This window comes from Leuciscus leuciscus (genome assembly GCF_965113295.1).
Source record: "Leuciscus leuciscus genome assembly, chromosome: 12".
NCBI classification, from domain to species: domain Eukaryota; kingdom Metazoa; phylum Chordata; class Actinopteri; order Cypriniformes; family Leuciscidae; genus Leuciscus; species Leuciscus leuciscus.
Genome location: NC_138736.1, coordinates 12,468,558 through 12,487,858, shown reverse-complemented (window position 1 = coordinate 12,487,858; position 19,301 = coordinate 12,468,558). Strand labels below are relative to the sequence as shown.

Here is a 19,301-nt window from a genome sequence, read left to right as displayed (position 1 = left end):
TACATTTCTCGAGATATAAATATCCCACATCCTGAGCGTGTAATGTGTTTGTGTGCATGCAGAAATAAGGGTGGCATAATTGTGAGGACATTGAAAGCTCTAATAGCTCAGCCCTCATAAGAAGTAATAACCAAACACACATTGACTATATTAGCCATCTTCATTTAGGAGCCTCACTAACAAGCTTTTGCAACATTGTGCTAATGAATCTCTCCTTCAGTGTGAAGGGTCTTTATGTTTAAATGCATGGGGAAAAAATATAATTTTTCTGGCAAGTCCATTTGCCTAATTTTTCAATGTAGAGATCTCTTTTAAAAGCCCAGAGACACAAACAGGAGACCTGAAGAAAATAATTTTCCAATTAACGATGGCAGTTGAATACTAGGAAAACAAGCTCTCATTTTGGGAATTAAAAGCAGTGGTGAGTCAAATGAGAGATAGAAAGGAGTGATAGAGGGAGAGTTGATGTGTGAACATATGTTCTGCTGTCATTAGCTTTTCCATTAACGCTTATGAGAGCCGCAGCTGATTCTGTTGTTCATAGGCAAATGTCGCTCTAAATGATGATTTCAAAGAGACACACGTTAAAATAAATCTCTGAAAATAGAGGACAAGTTGCATTACAGATGCCAATTTGCTAAGAGACCTTTTCAGTTACAGCAATCTAACATTCGCTTTATATTTCCAAGGACGAACATGCTATTTGAAATATTAAATAAAGCAGATATACTGTAGTTTGTCATGCATTTCTGAAAAAGTGTTACTGTAGTTTGTCATGCATTTCTGAAAAAGCAAGAAATATCAGGAAAAATAAAAGACTTTGTGACAGAACAGAGTAGGACGCTGGCTGTTGGCTTGGCTATAAAAGACCTTTGGGGTTTAACGGCTGACACTTGACTGTCACTAGCAGAAACTTACAACATCCAAGAGACAGATATGACATATATACATATATGCATCGCGGGGCCAGAAACCATCAACTGTAAAGCTAGTCTGACTTAATGCCCTTTAAATGGAGTTGGGGGAAAAGCAGACAAAAGCCCATGTAACAAACCTAACCTGACATCACAGTCACTGTCTCAGTGCAAGCACTGTACTACTAACGTATATTCAATGCTGAGGAATCAAAACTGAGGGCTTGTCAATGTGTCAAATGCATTGTAGACGCAAAGCAAGAGTTACACAGAACTTACACAATACTGTGCAATCCAACACAATGCAATTTCTATGGTGGTGGTATTGTGCAAATATGATTTCTTGAATGTTTAGTAGTAACATTTTTAAATGAAATATTTAAGTTAACACAATAAAAATAAATAAATAAATTAACCTTTTTGAGGCCAAAGACTCCTTCCTTAAAAATAGGCAGCTATATAAAAATATTGCGTGATGTTACAAAGACAATAGGTTGTTTCCAAAATGAAATATGACCTTTATAATTTCTAACAAAACAAACTGTTAAGTTGACAGTGAAACTGAAATTATTAACAATACTTTCCTCCTTTCAATTAAAGACTGATGCTGTCATCAAAAAATAAAACTAACTGCAATTAATCTCATGATTTCTAACCAGTCTTTAAAAAGCATAAATAAATAACAAACAAACAAACAAATAGCATTATCAGATTTGGTGAACAGGAACTGTAACTAAAATCATTACATTAAACATATTGGTTGGACTTTATTTTACGGCATGTGTACTTTCAACGTACTTACAGTGTACTTACTGACGAAAATATTGAGTAATACAAGGTAACTACATGGGTTAAGGTTAGGTTTAGATCATTTTATTTTTGATAATTTTCAGAAGTTTCATGAGCCTCAGAATATTTTGGTGTATGAATATCTGAATATGAAATATATCAAAATAAATAACAGACCCTCTGCTTTTGAACAACAACAACAACAAGCGCTTTATTTTAGCTTCATGCATTCCTTTTTTATCAATATTTGAATGTTGGCAATGACATTTTGAACAAAAAACGTAGAATTTTTTTATTTATTTTTTTTATATATTTTTTAAAGACTTCATCTGGATGAGATTCAGAAAGATGATCAAAACATAGATGGAGTAGATCGAGTCCATCAACACCCCCAAAGCTTGGATAGTCATATAGCTCTTCCTGGGTCGACATTTCATTCAGTAACGTTAGGCAGTTTTGATTTACTCTATGTTTAATGTTGATGATCGCGTTATTTTACATGTGCATCTGCTTACATGCAATCGCTTGTTTCTGATTCTTCTTCGCCTGTGTTTTGATCAGTACTCTTTCAAATGATGCGTAATAGCACCCCTTACCGCATAACAGTGAAAACACAGAAAGCCAGAAATTTCAGCCAATGGCAGGGAAAGAGTTAAACAATATGGACACCTATATAAACATATTGTGTGATGTTACAAAGAAACAATGCTGTTTCCAAAATGGCCTTTATATTTTCAAACAAAGCTAAATATTAAGTTTCATGCAGTGTGACTAAAATTAACAATATTTTAATAATTTTTGGCCTCCTACTAGTGCTGTCAGAATAATTGCAATTAATCTCATGATTTCACGATGAACCATGTCTTTAGACAGCAGAAATAAATAATACAAGAAATACTAATAACATCACCAAATTTGGTGAATTTAAAAAGTTTAAAAATATAATTGCGTTATTATCTTAAGTGTGGGCAGCCCTAAAAATATATTTTGTAAAATAAACAAACAAACAAATAAATAAATAAACAAAATGATTGTTTTCAAGATTAACTTTGAATAATGAACTACTTTTGCACACCCCCTTGTGGCCTGCTGCGAGCCCAGCTTGAAAACCCCCTGGCTTAGGGAATATAAGAGCTTTTTTGTTAAGAGCCTCTAAATAGTTAAAGGCCAATAACTTGAAGTGGCACGTCTGTTGAAAACAATTGTGAATTGCAAAATCACTGCCTCCTAGCGTAATCTTATGATCTTTTTTTGGGTGAAGAACAGAGAAGGAAAGGTTGCTTCGCTGGCTATTGCGGCGCACATATCAGCCTCAATGACCATCTGTGAAACTCCTGACAATGTGAGCCGCTGGAACGCCGCATGGCAGCGTTGGGACGTGGGAGCAGCTGGATACGGTGCGGAGCTAGCCAAACCCACACTTGCCCCTCCAAAAATCACTTGCAGTCTTCTTCTCAGCCTCGCTCTTCACAAAATCGCTTCTTCATTCACTCTGAAAAAAAGATGCAATCTCTTTTCAAATGGGCATGTGCATGTGTTCTACTTTAGCATTCAACTTTCGCAGCCCTTTGCGCTCTCTTTGGGTGTCTTGGCTAACGAACGCCCCGGGACCTCCCCCTACGCATCCTCCCCGCAGTCGTTCTTGGTTTCTGAGAGACGTGTTGGCAAGCAGTGGGTAAATGGCCAAATAAATGACTTGGCTGGGGGAGCGGGCACGGAGGGAGAGCGTGGCACACCGAGCCCTCTTCCTCTCCAGAGGCAAATCAGTAGCAGGTAAACAAGTTTGGAAGGAGCGGAAGCGTGTACGGTTTGGCCCGGACTCCTAGGGGATTTTTTTTCAGAGGGGCTGGTGAATATATTCACCCTCTGAGTTGAGGGTTTATCTGCAAATGAGCAAAGAGCAGCACAACCACCTGGCAAATCATCCCTCGCTCTTAACAAACTCACCATGCATGCGCAGCCTCAAACTAAATACCAATTTAAACTTCCACACATGCATATTACACACTGCGAGTTTTAATCTCCTTTGATTAGAAAGGTGTACCTTTGATCTTGAGGGATGGAATGGATTTTCATTTCATCTTCATGTTTGGACTGACTGCTGTGTTATCTAAGAAAGTAGAAGAAAGTGATTGTGAGCTAATTAGACGCAACTTGCTTTGAATCCATCGAACACTTTGCGGATTTAAAGGAATGTAAACACAACAGCAATTAGTATTGTTTATTAATAGTTTAATGGCATCAATAAACTAGCAACATGTATGCTGCTGATCAGAGAAAAATATGCAGTGTTTAAAACTGCAGTTAGATATTTTCTAAGGAAAATGTAAGTGTTGCTTGTCACAAAGGGTATTATGGTTGGTTCCTGTGGTTGCTAGGTTGGTCGGGATGGTTGTTAGGTGGATGTTTACCGGGTCAAATCAAAAGAGTCCAATATTCCATCACTTCACTTTCGCATGGCAACATTTTAAAATGGAATAAAGTTAGTTAATAGAAGTCATGTGTGAGCAAACTGTTCTTTTCATTAGTCAAAATGCAAGTCATTTATTAATCTTTAAAATTAAATCGCATTAAAATATGACCAATACGAATAAGCCATAAAGCCCATATTTTTTTTTTATGTTATGTTTATGTTATTTACATTTGTATGATACTCAATAATAGTCCATTTTTGTTCATATTTGGATTTCAATTTTATTTTTACATTTTCTGTATTCAATTTCATTTGAGTTATATATGCATGCCATTTAAGTTCTAATTTAGTCCAAAATTCAAGATAGATGAACAACAGCTGTGCCATAATATTCACCATAATATTTTATAGGTATCTGAAAAAAGAAAGAAAAAAAAATGATTGGAAAAGGTGTATTTAATTATACATTTCAATTACTTTTTAACCCACAAATATTGCCTCCTAAAATCCACGTGTATGCTGGGTAGTATTGCATACAGTACTTACCAAAAGCAAACCATTCCAGGATGTGTTTTCCATTTCCATTTATGCCTACAAAAACTGAATTAAGGGAGAAAACGTAGTAGTTTCTAAATCCAATGCTCCAAATGAACTAGTTGTAAAAACGTCCTAAAATTCAAAATAATGTCATAGACAAAAGCTTGCCCAGCCATCTCTTAGTGCTATTACTATTTCAATTTAAACCAACAGGGGAAGCATGAACCCAAAAGAGGGATTTGCATCACAGTGTGTGTGTGTGTGTGTGTGTAGCAGGTGTCATTAATGCCCTCCAGAGGCGATGGCAGACTGAAGTCTGGCTGATTGGGAGTCTCAGAGACAAAGAGCTCCAGGAGAGACGGGCCCCAGCCTGCAGTTATCCCCCCAGCAGGGAGCCACTATCTCTGGGTATGGGGCAGTCATTTAGCTTTCCTCCATCCATCCATTCCTCCGCCGGTCTCCGTACAGTTCCTCTCTAGCAGCAGGTTAGTGATGGATTTGATTCTCTGATTGGAAAGAGGGCAATTTTACCTCAGCAGTGCCCCACATTTGCATAATGATTTGCATAAACCTCTGCCTTTTACACCCTGTCTGACTCTTTTTCTGTCTCCGATTCATTCTTTCGATTTTGTATCACGCATTCTCCTAAGACTCATTTACCTTTGCTTCTTCCTCCATTTCGCGCATTCATTATATTTTGTGGTCTTCTCACTTTCACTCGTGTAACATCATCTCACTTTCATGTTCCCGCCACCAGACAACACTCAAGAAACCTGACATGTGGCACGGGGGAATTTAACGAAGTAAGTAATCATCCAGAAATATCCGGCATAACATTCACTCCTTCCCTCAAAAAAATCCAGCACTTACATGAGACCGACGAGATTTCTAATATCTGCCACGCAAACAGTTGAGGAATCCAAGCGTGAATTGTGCTTAAATGAGTATGCAAGATTTAAAACTCTATTGGATGGCAGTGCCTCTCCACATCACTTTATGTCTCAGTGTTTTCCTCCGTATCTATCGCTCTCTGGCTTTTTTTCTTGTCGTCATTATCATGGGAAAACAGCAGAAGTGGCAATTTAAAAGAGAAAAACATCTCTCTACCTGACTGAACACACAGATGAGTTTTAGGACGTGGCTGCCTTGTGTACACACATGCCTCAGTGGGCACACTCTTTCAATTTCATATTCAAATCTTCTTTACATGGGTAAATATGTACAGCCTAATGAAGGCAGGGCGGATCTCGCACACGTGCGTGTGTGAGACCGTGCGTTTGATTCATATCCATGTTTCATTACATCTGACAGTGACATGAAGCCAGAGCAACATCTATTTTCTCTCTCGTTCATTCTCTTACTCACTCTTTCATAGGCTCATACGTATCAGTGTGCAACAGAGCAGAATGAATGAAAGCAGTGTGAGCGAACGCAACACATGATACACCTCTTACATCACTCCATACTCTAAGTCAGAACTCAACTCAACCCTATATACAGTAAAACTGGAAACTGACACAAGAGTTCAAAAGTTTGGGGTTAATAATATTCTTTATCTTTGCAATCAGCATGGATGCATTAACTTGATCAAATGTGACATTTATAAGATTACAAAGATTATTTCAAATAAAGTGTTATTTTAAGCTTTCTATTCATCAAAGAATCCTGAAAATGTATTGCTGTTTCCACAAAAATATTAAGCAGCACAACCGTTTTCAACTGTGATGATAATAAGAAATGTTTCTTGAGCAGCAACTCAGCATATTAGAATGATTTCTGAAGGATCATGTGACACTGAAGACTGGAGTAATAATGCTGAAAATTCAGCTTTGCCATTTTAGTATTAGATTACATTAATTAAAATATATTCAAATAGAAAACTGTTATTTTAAATTGCAATGATATTTAAAAAAATACTAATTTATTAACGAATAAATTCAGCATTTGTGAGCATAAGAGACTCTTCAGAAACATATATATATATATATATATATATATATATATATATATATATATATATATATATATATATATATATATATATATATATATATTACTGACCCCAAACTTTTGAACAGTACTCTATACAGTATTTTATGAATATTAACAACATTCTGTAAGACCCAGGGATGCATTATATAGTTATCACATCAATCATCAGCCTTTTTTTAAGATAATCATAATGGTTTGATATTGGATAATTTTGCATACTCCTATTTCTTTTTTATTTAGATGATCTTAGCAGTTACCTAACTCATACTTAAAGTTGATCTGTAAAAAAATAATAACAATAATAATAATTTAATAACACTGTTAAATGTAATCTTTATTCTTTCAAAATAAATATCTATTTTACATACTTTACAAGGTAATATTTGAATCAAAATAGAATAGAATAATTATAATACCTGCCATTATTGGCCATACCATGAAAATTAATTCATTATAGAATTATAGAATTTTAAAGCCTTGATTTTAAAACATATATTGCATGTATATGTTATTATACAATGCACATGAGCAGTATAATATACAAATAATTACTAGTAAAATCAAGTCTTTGGCAGTAACATTTCCAGGTTCCTTGAGCACCACGGAAAAGAGCTGTTTTAAATTTGCACTTAATTCAAATTTATCATAATCGCTGCTCTAACATGATTTGATTGCCCAATTTAGCATTTTTCTGAGGCATCACACAAACCCTGAAGCAAAGTATAACCAAATAACCAAATACAATGCAACTGATTATCTAATGGGTCCCAGTCTTATCACCACCATGGTGCATATTGGCTCTTTATAATTATGGTGTATGCAAATAAAAACTGGACTGTGAATATATTGAAATGTTTTAAACCAGCATAAAACCAGTAATATAGTAACAAAAAAAAGAGTCTAAAACCAGACATTTTAAAGGGATAGTTCACCCAAAATAATGAAAATTATATCATAATTTACTCATGCTCGTGTTGTTCCAAACCCTTAAGACTTTCGTTCATCTTCAGAACACAAATGAAAGTATTTTTAATAAAATCTGAGCCAGTTCTGTACTCTCCATTGACAGCTATGCAACCATTTTAGAGCTATTAAAACTAATCCATATAAATGTAGTGCGTGAGTCCAAATTTTCGGAAGAGACACGATCACTTTATATGATGAACAGATTGAATTTAGGCTTTTATTCACATATAAATATTGATCAGTGAACATAAACAGAAACTCAACCGAACCTGCTTGACGTGAGAGAACAAACTTTCTTGTAGAAGCTCAAATGTGCTGCGTAACACGAGAATTAACCTCATTGGTTCTTGCAGAAGCTCAAACGTGCTGCGTAACACGAGAATGAACCTCATTGGTTCTTGCAGAAGCTCAAACGTGCTGCGTAACACGAGAATGAACCTCGTTGGTTCTTGCAGAAGCTCTAACGAGCTGCATAAAGGCCCTTTCACACCGGATGCGTAACGAAAAAGCGAAACGAAAAAGCGAATAGTTCGTGTGCGAATAGTTCGCATCAAAACCATTCACATCAGCCGCGACGCGAATTTGCAACGTCTGTGACGCTCAGAGAGCTTCAACATTCCCAAACTTTCGCGCGAATCGCGCCGACAGCTGAGAAAACATGGACACTTCATCATCATCATCATCATCCAGTCATAGTCATAGCATCCAGTGAAGACGAGCTTTTCATTTTATTTAAAAGACAGAACAGAAGGTTTTGGGTGCACCCAATCTTACAGAACAAAGAGTCTGAAGGGGAGTATGCTTATGTGCACAGTTTTTTTTTTTTTTTTTTTTGCGTCTTCAACTAAACACAGTGCGTTCCCTTTCAAGGGAACTCCCGTTGCGTCGAAAAGCTGACGCTATGGGAACGCTTTGCGTGATGACGTCTTGAAGCACATGTAAAATCAGTCCAATGGTGTGGCGGAACGTCAGAGGCGGGTGACGTCACGTACCAGGAAGCTATAAAAGCCGGCCCGAAACAGAAAACGAAAGCTTTCTGAGTCTTCAGTTGCGCTCTGTGTTGAATCTGTCCTTGTTATTTGGTGTTGTCTGTCTATATTATATATATATATTCAGTATGGGGGGCAAGCAGCAGTTTAGAGTGTGTGTCCATCCCTGCCCGCGTTATTTAACGGGAGGTGATACTCACACTCTTTGTGTTGTTTGTTTGGGTGAGGAGCATGCCCAGTCAGCACTCGAGGGTGGTGACTGTGTGCATTGCGACGCGCTTCCATTGCGCACGCTCCGATCCCGCTTGGCTCGGTTCAATCCCGATCGCGTTCCCCAGGGCTCGGGTCCCGCCGCGGCTGAGGCTCGGCGGCGATCTCAGACCTGGGGTTCGCAAATGGATCTGTCAGTGGATGTTGAGACGGGCTCTGCCTTATCTCAGCATCAATCTGACAGATCCAGTGCCTCTCATCAGGGTGTGGAAGCACGCATTGCGGTTTCTTCCCCCCCGATAGAGGCACCAATACTGCAACTGTCCAGCTCTGAGGAGTTGGATGTTGTGAGTATTGAAGCTGAGTCTGAGGATTCGCCACCTCAGTCTCATGCGTTTGAGGAACTGCTCGATGTTATTACTAGAGCAGTTGACAGACTATCTATTGAGTGGCCAGAGGATAGGCAGGACGTTCGTTCGAAAAGTAAGCTCGACGAACGCTTCCTGCCATCTCGTACACAGCCTCAGCGAAGAAGCCTTCCGTTTTTCCCCGATCTCCACACCGAGGTGTCGAAATCGTGGGGAAAACCGGTTTCATACAGAGTGTATGCACCACAAACATCCCACTATTCTTCCATTCACAAATATAAAGAATATGGTTATGGGGAGATGCCGAAGGTGGAGGAGACGCTTGCGAGCTATCTCTCTCCAGCAACGGCATCTTCCCTGAAAGCTCCTTCACTTCCCTCTAAGCCAGTAAAATTCACATCATCTCTGGTTCATAAATCGTATGCAGCCGCTGGTCAAGCTGCAGCATGTCTGCATACGATGTCTATTATGCAAGCCTATCAGGCAGAATTATTGGGGGATTTAGAGGAGGGCGGGGGAATTGGTCCTGACACAGTGGCTGAACTACGCAGAGCCACAGATCTGTCTCTCAGGGCCACCAAGGAGACCGCTAAATCAATCGGGCGGTCTATGGCAGCCCTGGTGGCCACTGAGAGGCATCTGTGGCTCAATTTGAGCGATATAAAAGAGAAATTAAAGCACGTTCTCTTAGATGCTCCGGTTTCCACTGTTGGTTTATTTGGTGATGCAGTAAACAGTGCGGTAGCTAAATCTCAGGAAGCTGCTAAACAGGCAGCTGCATTACAAAAACTTCTCCCCCGCCGTTCTTTCATTGAGGCTGCTGAGCGGGAGCAGCCTCACTACTCTAAAAAGAGCGCTGAACATCGTGCCACTCAAAAACAGAGTGTGTCCTCTCGTGCTCCCCCACAAAAATCTCGGGGACACGGAGGGCGCTCTCAAACCCAGCAGTCTTCGAGGGGTAAAACGGATCTGCGGACCGTTATTACCGCCAAGAAGGCTGCTGGGAAAAAGTCCTGATGTCTGAGGGCTCAGGACAAGTGAGGGTAGTCCCCCCGAAGCAGAGCGGTTAACACCTCTTTTCACGGTGCCCGTCTCTCTTCGGTGCCCTCAGGGGACCGTTCTGCCAACCCTGCCACCTCTGGTGTTACAGGGCGCAGCGGTCTCCGGCGAGCACATATCTCAAGGTCCACCCGGAAACGTAGTGGCCTCGGGATGCCCGCCCCCTCTGAGGAGGGTGCTAGAGCAGTCTGTTTGGTCGTTCCCTGCCGGTGCGCCGTTACAGGGCGACGAACCGACTACTCAACAGCAGGAGAAAAATACGGTGCCGTCTCTCTTCGGTGCCCTCAGGGGACCGTTCTGCCAACCCTGCCGCCTCCGGTGTTACAGGGCGCAGCGGTCTCCGGCGAGCACATATCTCAAGGTCCACCCGGAAACGTAGTGGCCTCGGGATGCCCGCCCCCTCTGAGGAGGGTGCTGGAGCAGTCTGTTTGGTCGTTCCCTGCCGGTGCAGGGCGACGAACCGACTACTCAACAGCAACAAAATCCAGAAACCAGTCTCGAGAGACTGGTACCTCTAGTAGAATCTTTGACAGCGTGGAAGCTACTGTCAAATGTTTCTCGTTGGGTCCTGCAGACCGTGGAAAAAGGGTATTAGATACAATTCTATTAACGCCCACCGCGGTTTATGGGGGTCCTGCCCACAGTGGTGGGCCCCGAGCAGGTTCTGGTTATGGAACAGGAAGTAAACACTCTGTTAGAGAAAGGGGCCATAGAATTTGTACCCCCCTCCAACAGGGAAACCGGGTTTTACAACCGGTACTTCATAGTTCCAAAAAAGGACGGGGGATTGCGTCCCATTTTAGATCTTCGAGTTCTGTACGAGTACATGCAGCTCAAGTTCAAAATGTTAACCTTGAGACAAATCGTGCCACAGATCAGGTCCGAGGACTGGTTTGTCACGATAGACCTCAAGGACGCATATTTCCATCCGTCCGTGTCATTGGAAGTTCCTGAGGTTTGCTTTCGGGGGCAAAGCATACCAATATCGAGTTCTTCCATTCGGCCTGGCTTTATCACCCCGCACTTTCACCAAATGCGTGGATGCAGCTCTGGCGCCTCTGCGCCTCCGGGGTATTCGCATCACGAACTACATCGACGATTGGTTGATTTTAGCTCAGTCGCATTAGATGGCGGTTCAACATCGAGATGTTGTTCTCGCCCATATGAAAGAGTTGGGGTTACGGCTGAACGCCAAGAAGAGTGTGCTTTCTCCATTTTAGAGGACCACTTTTTTAGGCGTGGTTTGGGATTCAGTGTCGATGCAGGCGCGCCTGTCATCGCCACGCTTCGATTCCATCCTGGCAGCTGTGAGAAGTGTAAAGCTAGGCCAGCTACTCACTGTCAAACAGTTCCAGAGACTGTTGGGTCTCATGGCAGCAGCTTCCAACGGGATACCTTTTGGACTGCTGCACATGAGGCCCCTGCAGTGGTGGCTCAGGACCAGAGGGTTTTTCCCCGAGGGGCAACCCATTTCGCACAATCAAGGTCACGCGGTGATGCCTACGTGCCTTGGTTATGTGGAAGAAACCTTGGTTCCTGTCCCAGGGCCCAGTGCTGGGAGCTCCTTGTCGTCGCAAACTGCTAACGACGGATGCTTCCCTCACGGGTTGGGGAGCGATCCTGAGGGTCGCTCATCTCAAGGTCTGTGGGAAGACCATCATCGTTCCTGGCATTCTATAGCCTAGAGATGTTAGCTGTCTTCCGGGCTCTGAGGAGCTTTATCACAGGTCTCAGGGGACACCATGTGTAGTACATACGGACAACACGTCGGTAGTCGCCTATATCAAGGGGGTTTGCGCTGGCATGCCATATCCTCTTGTGGTCCCAGGGGAAGTTGCTGTCACTCAAGGCAGCCTACATCCCCGGGGTCCAGAATATAGGAGCAGACACTCTGTCGAGACAGGGGCCGAGGCCCGGGGAATGGTGGCTCCACCCCCGAGGTGGTGGAGCTGATATGGAAATTATAAGTGGATCTGTTTGCGTCTCGAGAGACGTCTCACTGTCCACTTTGGTTCTCCTTCACGCATCCAGCTCCTCTGGGACTGGATGCTATGGTACAGACGTGGCCGAGGCTACGTCTGTACGCCTTTCCCCCAGTTGCTCTGCTCCCGGGAGTTCTGGAAAGAGTTCGCAGGGACCGGGTTTGCCTGCTTTTTATAGCCCCGCGCTGGCCGGGCAGAGTATGGTTTCCCGATATTGTGTCCCTCCTCGACGGGCATCCTCTGGAGTTACCCGTCAGGAGGGACCTTCTGTCCCAGGCAGAGGGCTCGATATTTCACCCTCGGCCAGAACTGTGGAACCTGTGGGCTTGGCCTCTGAGGGGGCCCAGCTCATAGAGTCAGGTCTCTCAACCGAGGTTGTTGAGACCATTCTACAGTCCAGAGCTCCCTCCACGAGGAAACTTTATGCCCTGAAGTGGAGAGTATTCACTTCTTGGTGTAGTGACCGTCTGTTGGACCCAGTCCACTGCCCAATTGGTACAGTGCTGGAGTTCCTGCAGGAACGGTTCACTGCAGGTCTGACCCCGTCCACTTTAAAGGTCTATGTGGCGGCCATAGGTGCTTACCACAGTCGTTTGGGTGGAATGTCTGTGGGGAAAGACCCCTTGGTATCTCGTTTCCTTCGTGGCACTTGGAGGTCCTCCTCCCTTTCGAAATCGGACCAGGAGGCGAATAATTTGCTTTGCCCTGTTCGGGCGTTAGACGCGTATGTCCACAGAGCTGCCCTGTGGCGTAAAAGTGACTTTTGCTCCCCTAACAAGGGAGGTCCAGTGTCTAAGCAAAGGATGAGCAAGTGGGTGGTTGAGACTATCTCACTGGCTTATGAGGCGGCTGGACAGCCTTCTCCTTTGGCTGTCCGGTCGCTCTCTACTAGGAGTATGGCGGCCTCTAAGGCCCTTATATCAGGAGTATCGTTACAGGACGTCTGTGATGCGGCAGGCTGGTCCTCACCGCACACCTTCGTCAGGTTCTACTCTCTGGATTTAGACTCTACTCTAGGGTCTCATGTTTTGTCTTCTTAGTGCTGCTCACATGATTACACACAGGACAGACATTTGTAGCTATGGAGGCGTTGGTATAGACGTTCCCATAGCGTCAGCTTTTCGACGTAACGGGAGTTCCCTTGAAAGGGAACGCCTCGGTTACGACTGTAACCTCGGTTCCCTGAAGAGGGAACGAGCGTTGCGTCGCCTTGCCATATCTCCTTCATGCCTGTCAGCACGACTTCAGACTTTACGAAGCTTTCGTTTTCTGTTTCGGGCCGGCTTTTATAGCTTCCTGGTACGTGACGTCACCCGCCTCTGACGTTCCGCCACACCATTGGACTGATTTTACATGTGCTTCAAGACGTCATCACGCAAAGCGTTCCCATAGCGTCAGCTTTTCGACGCAACGCTCGTTCCCTCTTCAGGGAACCGAGGTTACAGTCGTAACCGAGGCGTTTTGTAATGTAACTACACATTACATGTTACACACGAAGTAAGTAAGTTAAAAATCATTCGACTAGAAACTGTAGATATCACACAAAGAATGTATAGTATACTAAAAGCAGCCCTAAATAGTCTCACTACATTTTGTTACGTGTTCAAAGTAAACACGGTCTCTGTCTCTATCTTTGACGATAATAGTGTTAGCTTTCTATCCCAAATGTAGTTTGGCCTGCTAGCCTACACAGCACATGACTATATGACTAAAACTATCACACAACAAACTCACAGTCAAGATAACCGAGTTGGTTGGCAATGCTACGCCACACATTGTCTTTCAAATCGTTGTCCTTGTAGTATGTGATTGGCTGAAGCCTATTCTGTCGCCGCAAAAGTAAAAAAAAAAATCGACATCGAAGCGAATAAAATAAAAGTCGTTTTTTCGCCGCTGCGCATTCGCGTTCGGTGTGGAAGCACTCATTACACAAACAGCTGATCGAAAAATAAAACCATCGCGCGAATGATTCGTGCGTCAAAATCGCGTCCAGTGTGAAAGGGCCTTAACACGAGAATGAACCTCGTTGGATCTTGCAGAAGCTCAAACGTGCTGCGTAACACGAGAATGAACCTCGTTGGTTCTTGCAGAAGCTCAAACGTGCTGCGTAACACGAGAATGAACCTCGTTGGTTCTTGCAGAAGCTCAAACGTGCTGCGTAACACGAGAATGAACCTCGTTGGTTCTTGCAGAAGCTCTAACGAGCTGCATAACACGAGAATGAACCTCGTTGGTTCTTGCAGAAGCTCTAACGAGCTGCATAACACGAGAATGAACCTCGTTAGTTCTTGCAGAAGCTCAAAGGTGCTGCGTAACACACAAGAATGAACCTCATTGGTTCTTACGGAAGCTCAAATGTGCTGCGTAACACGAGAATTAACCTCATTGGTTCTTGCAGAAGCTCTAACGAGCTGCATAACACGAGAATGAACTTCGTTGGTTCTTGCAGAAGCTCAAACGTGCTGCATAACACGAGAATGAACCTCGTTGGTTCTTGCAGAAGCTCAAACGTGCTGCGTAACACGAGAATGAACCTCGTTGGTTCTTGCAGAAGCTCTAACGAGCTGCATAACACGAGAATGAACCTCGTTAGTTCTTGCAGAAGCTCAAAGGTGCTGCGTAACACACAAGAATGAACCTCATTGGTTCTTACGGAAGCTCAAATGTGCTGCGTAACACGAGAATTAACCTCATTGGTTCTTGCAGAAGCTCAAACGTGCTGCGTAACACGAGAATGAACCTCATTGCTTCTTGCAGAAGCTCAAACGTGCTGCGTAACACGAGAATTAACCTCATTGGTTCTTGCAGAAGCTCAAACGTGCTGCGTAACACGAGAATGAACCTCATTGCTTCTTGCAGAAGCTCAAACGTGCTGCGTAACACAAGAATGAACCTCGTTGGTTCTTGCAGAAGCTCAAACGTGCTGCGTAACACGAGAATGAACCTCGTTGGTTCTTGCAGAAGCTCAAACGTGCTGCGTAACACGAGAATGAACCTCGTTGGTTCTTGCAGAAGCTCAAACGTGCTGCGTAACACGAGAATGAACCTCGTTGGTTCTTGCAGAAGCTCAAACGTGCTGCGTAACACGAGAATGAACCTCGTTGGTTCTTGCAGAAGCTCAAACGTGCTGCGTAACACGAGAATGAACCTCGTTAGTTCTTGCAGAAGCTCAAAGGTGCTGCGTAACACACAAGAATGAACCTCATTGGTTCTTACGGAAGCTCAAACGTGCTGCGTAACATGAGAATGAACCTCGTTGGTTCTTGCAGAAGCTCAAATGTGCTGTGTAACACGAGAATGAACCTCATTGGTTCTTCATAAAAAAAATAAAAATGATATGTTGGCTTAATTAATTTTTTTATATCAACAGGTTCCACAAAACTGGGTTACCTTAAACAAACATATTTTGTTCATGTAACTTCAACATCATGGAATGAAGTAATTTTAAGCGACCCATTTAAGCAGTCTCAAAGTGAATTTTTAAAGGCTCCCTGACATGATTCAGGTATTCTTATTTATATATTAATTCATCCATTAAGATTTCATTTATTTTAGTGACACACTTTTAAATTGATAGACTTTTACAACTAACTATTTGCTAGCAGTAGCACATATTCACTTCTTAATTGCTAAGATTGACATGCTCCTTCAGCCAAAGCAGTTGAAAATAACTGAATCAGTCCACAGCCTAACAAAATGCTCCACTCTTCTCCACAATGGTAACCCACTGTAATTTAAATGGTTCTAATAATTCCAATGTATTTGAACATTAAACAACACGTGCTGCAAATACTCACAATGCAACCAAATACAGAAATGTGCTAAACGTGCTCCAGTTGCAGCGTGCTGAGCTCTCTCAGCCACCGTACTTTATGAACTTTTTGAAGTGTCAAAGTGGTAGTTGCGTAGCTGTCAATGAAGGGACAGAAATCGCTCAGATTTTATTCAAAATATATTCATTTGTGTTCTGAAGATGAACGAAAGTCTCACGTGTTCGGGACGACATGAGGGTTAGGAATTAATGACAGAACTTTCCTTTTTGGGTGAACTAACCCTGTAACATGTACATATATCTTTTGTGGAAGTCTCAGGACCCAAAAAGTATTCGTCCAATCATTCGATGTCATACAGTACATAAACATATGTATGACATACATATGCCTGTCAACATATGTATTTGCATACCTCCGCGCACCCTGCTCGCACAGACATCACAAGACACCAGCGTGTTCCATGAAGCTATGTTCATTATTTTTGTAATGTTATGTGCTTTGAGAGATGAGGTAATTTAACTCTGTCTCTCATCTCGTGACACTTTGCAGACTTTGCTGTTTGCGTTTAAGTGTTTTGAAGAATGCGTGGCTTCGGAGACACTCTGAAGGGAGAGATCACATGCTTTCAAAGCTAGCTTGCTATTGCTAGCCTCTCTCTGGCCTACCCTACCTTTAAAGGGATACTCCACTTTTTTTGGAAATAGGCTCATTTTACAACTCCCCCAGAGTTAAACAGTTGAGTCTTACCGTTTTCGAATCCATTCAGCCGAACTCCGGGTCTGGCGGTACCACTTTTAGCATAGCTTAGCATAGATCATTGAATCGGACAGGACCATTAGCATCTCTCTCAAAAAAATGACCAAAGAGTTTCGATATTTTTCCTATTTAAAACTTGACTCTTCTGTAGTTACATCGTGTAGTCAAGTTTTCTATTTCCAAAAAAAGTGGAGTATCCCTTTAAGTAGGTCTTAAGTACATCTTTATTTGTAATTTCATAATTACTTCTATTGTCTTTGAAATATAGTTATAGTGTTCTACCCAATGTACTGATAAGCATGTATGTTCAATAAAATATACTTCAATGTAATTTCTATTGAACCTTCTATGTCGTAGATTGCAATATATTTGTAATTACACATTTGTAATGGTGAAGTTGGTTAGTACATTTAAAATATATTCACTTTAAATGTAATATTAAAACACTACACTAAAATTATAATCAAGCACTTAGTGCAAGAGCATTAATATCTTAGTCAACACATCAAAATAAGTGTACTTCTTTCATTTGCACGACAAAAATGTACTTTAAAGTACAACTTTTAATTTGACATTATTACAAAGTGTACTTTTACGAAATAGTCATGAAAGTGTACTCTTTTATTGTATTAATATTTTTTATATTTTAAGTACACAACAAGTGCACATTCAATAAAATTACTTATTTTTCGCAAGTGTACATGCATGCAAACTGTTGCTATTCAAACAATTTAGTATTTTGTCCCTATCACAGCAAAAAATACATACACTGTTGTTGTTGTTGTACACAAACACACACACACACACACACACACACACACACACACACACACACATACAAATAGATAAACAAAATACATATTTACCATATTCACACAAATAGAAGTCCCTGAACATTCAGAGAGATTTTTCAGAAACAAAGCTACACAGAGCTGGCAGTCTCACAGGATTATAAAGACCAACATCCACCGCCAGCCGCTCACACACATATACACATACACACACACACACACACACACACACATGCACACACACACAGCTCTCTGAACTCCCCTGGGTGAAATCAGGCCATAATAGGCCTCTCTCTAGCAGGCAGATGCATTATTTAAAACAGTGGATGAGACACAGAGTGAGGGAGGGGGGAGAAAGTGTTGTAACCCAGGTCAAATATGCACTTAAAGAGTTTGAGAGGGAGTGTTTGTAAATGTGTTTGCTTTCCCCATAGTGTACAGACCCTCCGGGTAGAGCGAAACGGCTCTCTGTGTTCACGCTGCGCCTCGAGGGAACCGGCGCTGGTGTTACTCACACTGCTGAGTCTTGTAGTACAGTAAGTATTTCTGTACGTGAAGTAGAAAAGGATGAAACACTTCTGACAAGAATCTGTGTGTATGCACGTGTTAATATTTTCCCCATCGTCTCACACTCGAACACACATCCTCTGAAACATTTGCATGTTTACAACAGCCTAACATCTTCCTGTTCCTCAACAACAAAGGCAGAAAAACATCTTCCACCTCAGATATCTCTCTCAGACTGTGGCAGCGCTGGAAATCAAATCTTCACCTTTTTTCAGGTCCTTCTGAATGTACCGTCACACGCCAGCAAACAGACCAAAGTGTCTAGAAACACGCTTTATGAAGCCCTCCAGTTGGGAACGGCAGCCAACTTCAAAAATACCATTCTAGTCTCTCCAAGAGAGACAGATGAAAACAAAAACGACATAAAAGGTTCCTCGCAGTTCCTTGCACAGATTAAAGGAGATGAATTCTTGGCTGCCCTTAATGCACGTTTAAGCCCAGGCATAGAAATAGATATTAATTAAGACCGTGTCTGGAAGAAATAGGCCAGAAAAAGAGCGGGCTTTGAAGCAAAGCTAATCTTCAAAAGGCTGTGATGTTATGATGTTGCATAAGGCCACTGAGAATATTTTGACATAATGGGAACAAAATTGGTGGTTGCTTTTCTTTTGCCTGTTTATGTAAATACCACATTTTGTTCATGGAATTACAATGTGCTAGTTAAAAATCACATCAAAATACTGTGATCACACGGTGCGAGTGGTTGGCTCACCTGAAAGAAGGGTAGAATTTGAGGAAACAAAACATTGTTTCTCTTGGGACGTGGACACTAGACCTACACATTCACTCGACACATAATGAATTAATATTCAAATTAAGCAAAAACAGACTTATTCGCACAACACACACACTCTCTACCCACCACCAACACTGTTTGCCAAAAAGTCCAATTTGTGAGATTTATCTGCATGTGCTGTGCAGATGGTGAGGCCAACGTGCAGATGCAACATGGATGACTTTCTCAAACAAACACACACGCACTATGATATAACCTAATTCTGGTCTTCACAGACTAATTTTACTGTATACTAAAGTATATAGGCTACTTTATGTGTGGGTACAATGGATCCTGGATACTTATGACTGCACAAATGATCCATATTCCAATGTTGACTCCATATCTTCAAGCAGAAGGAACTGAATGAAATATTCTGAATGATATTAATTTCTCCCAAAGGTTTTATTTATTTATTTC

The 19,301-nt window shown here is 41.9% G+C and overlaps 1 long non-coding RNA gene across 1 annotated transcript; it reads left to right on the top strand.

Annotated features, from left to right (window-relative positions):
- The first annotated feature begins 2,021 nt into the window (after nt 1–2,021).
- Nucleotides 2,022–18,221, top strand: LOC309510521. Its single transcript, XR_014210385.1, has 3 exons — nt 2,022–5,138; nt 5,411–5,456; nt 17,974–18,221. It is a non-coding gene; the product is annotated as an uncharacterized lncRNA (long non-coding RNA).
- Nucleotides 18,222–19,301: the final 1,080 nt, after the last annotated feature.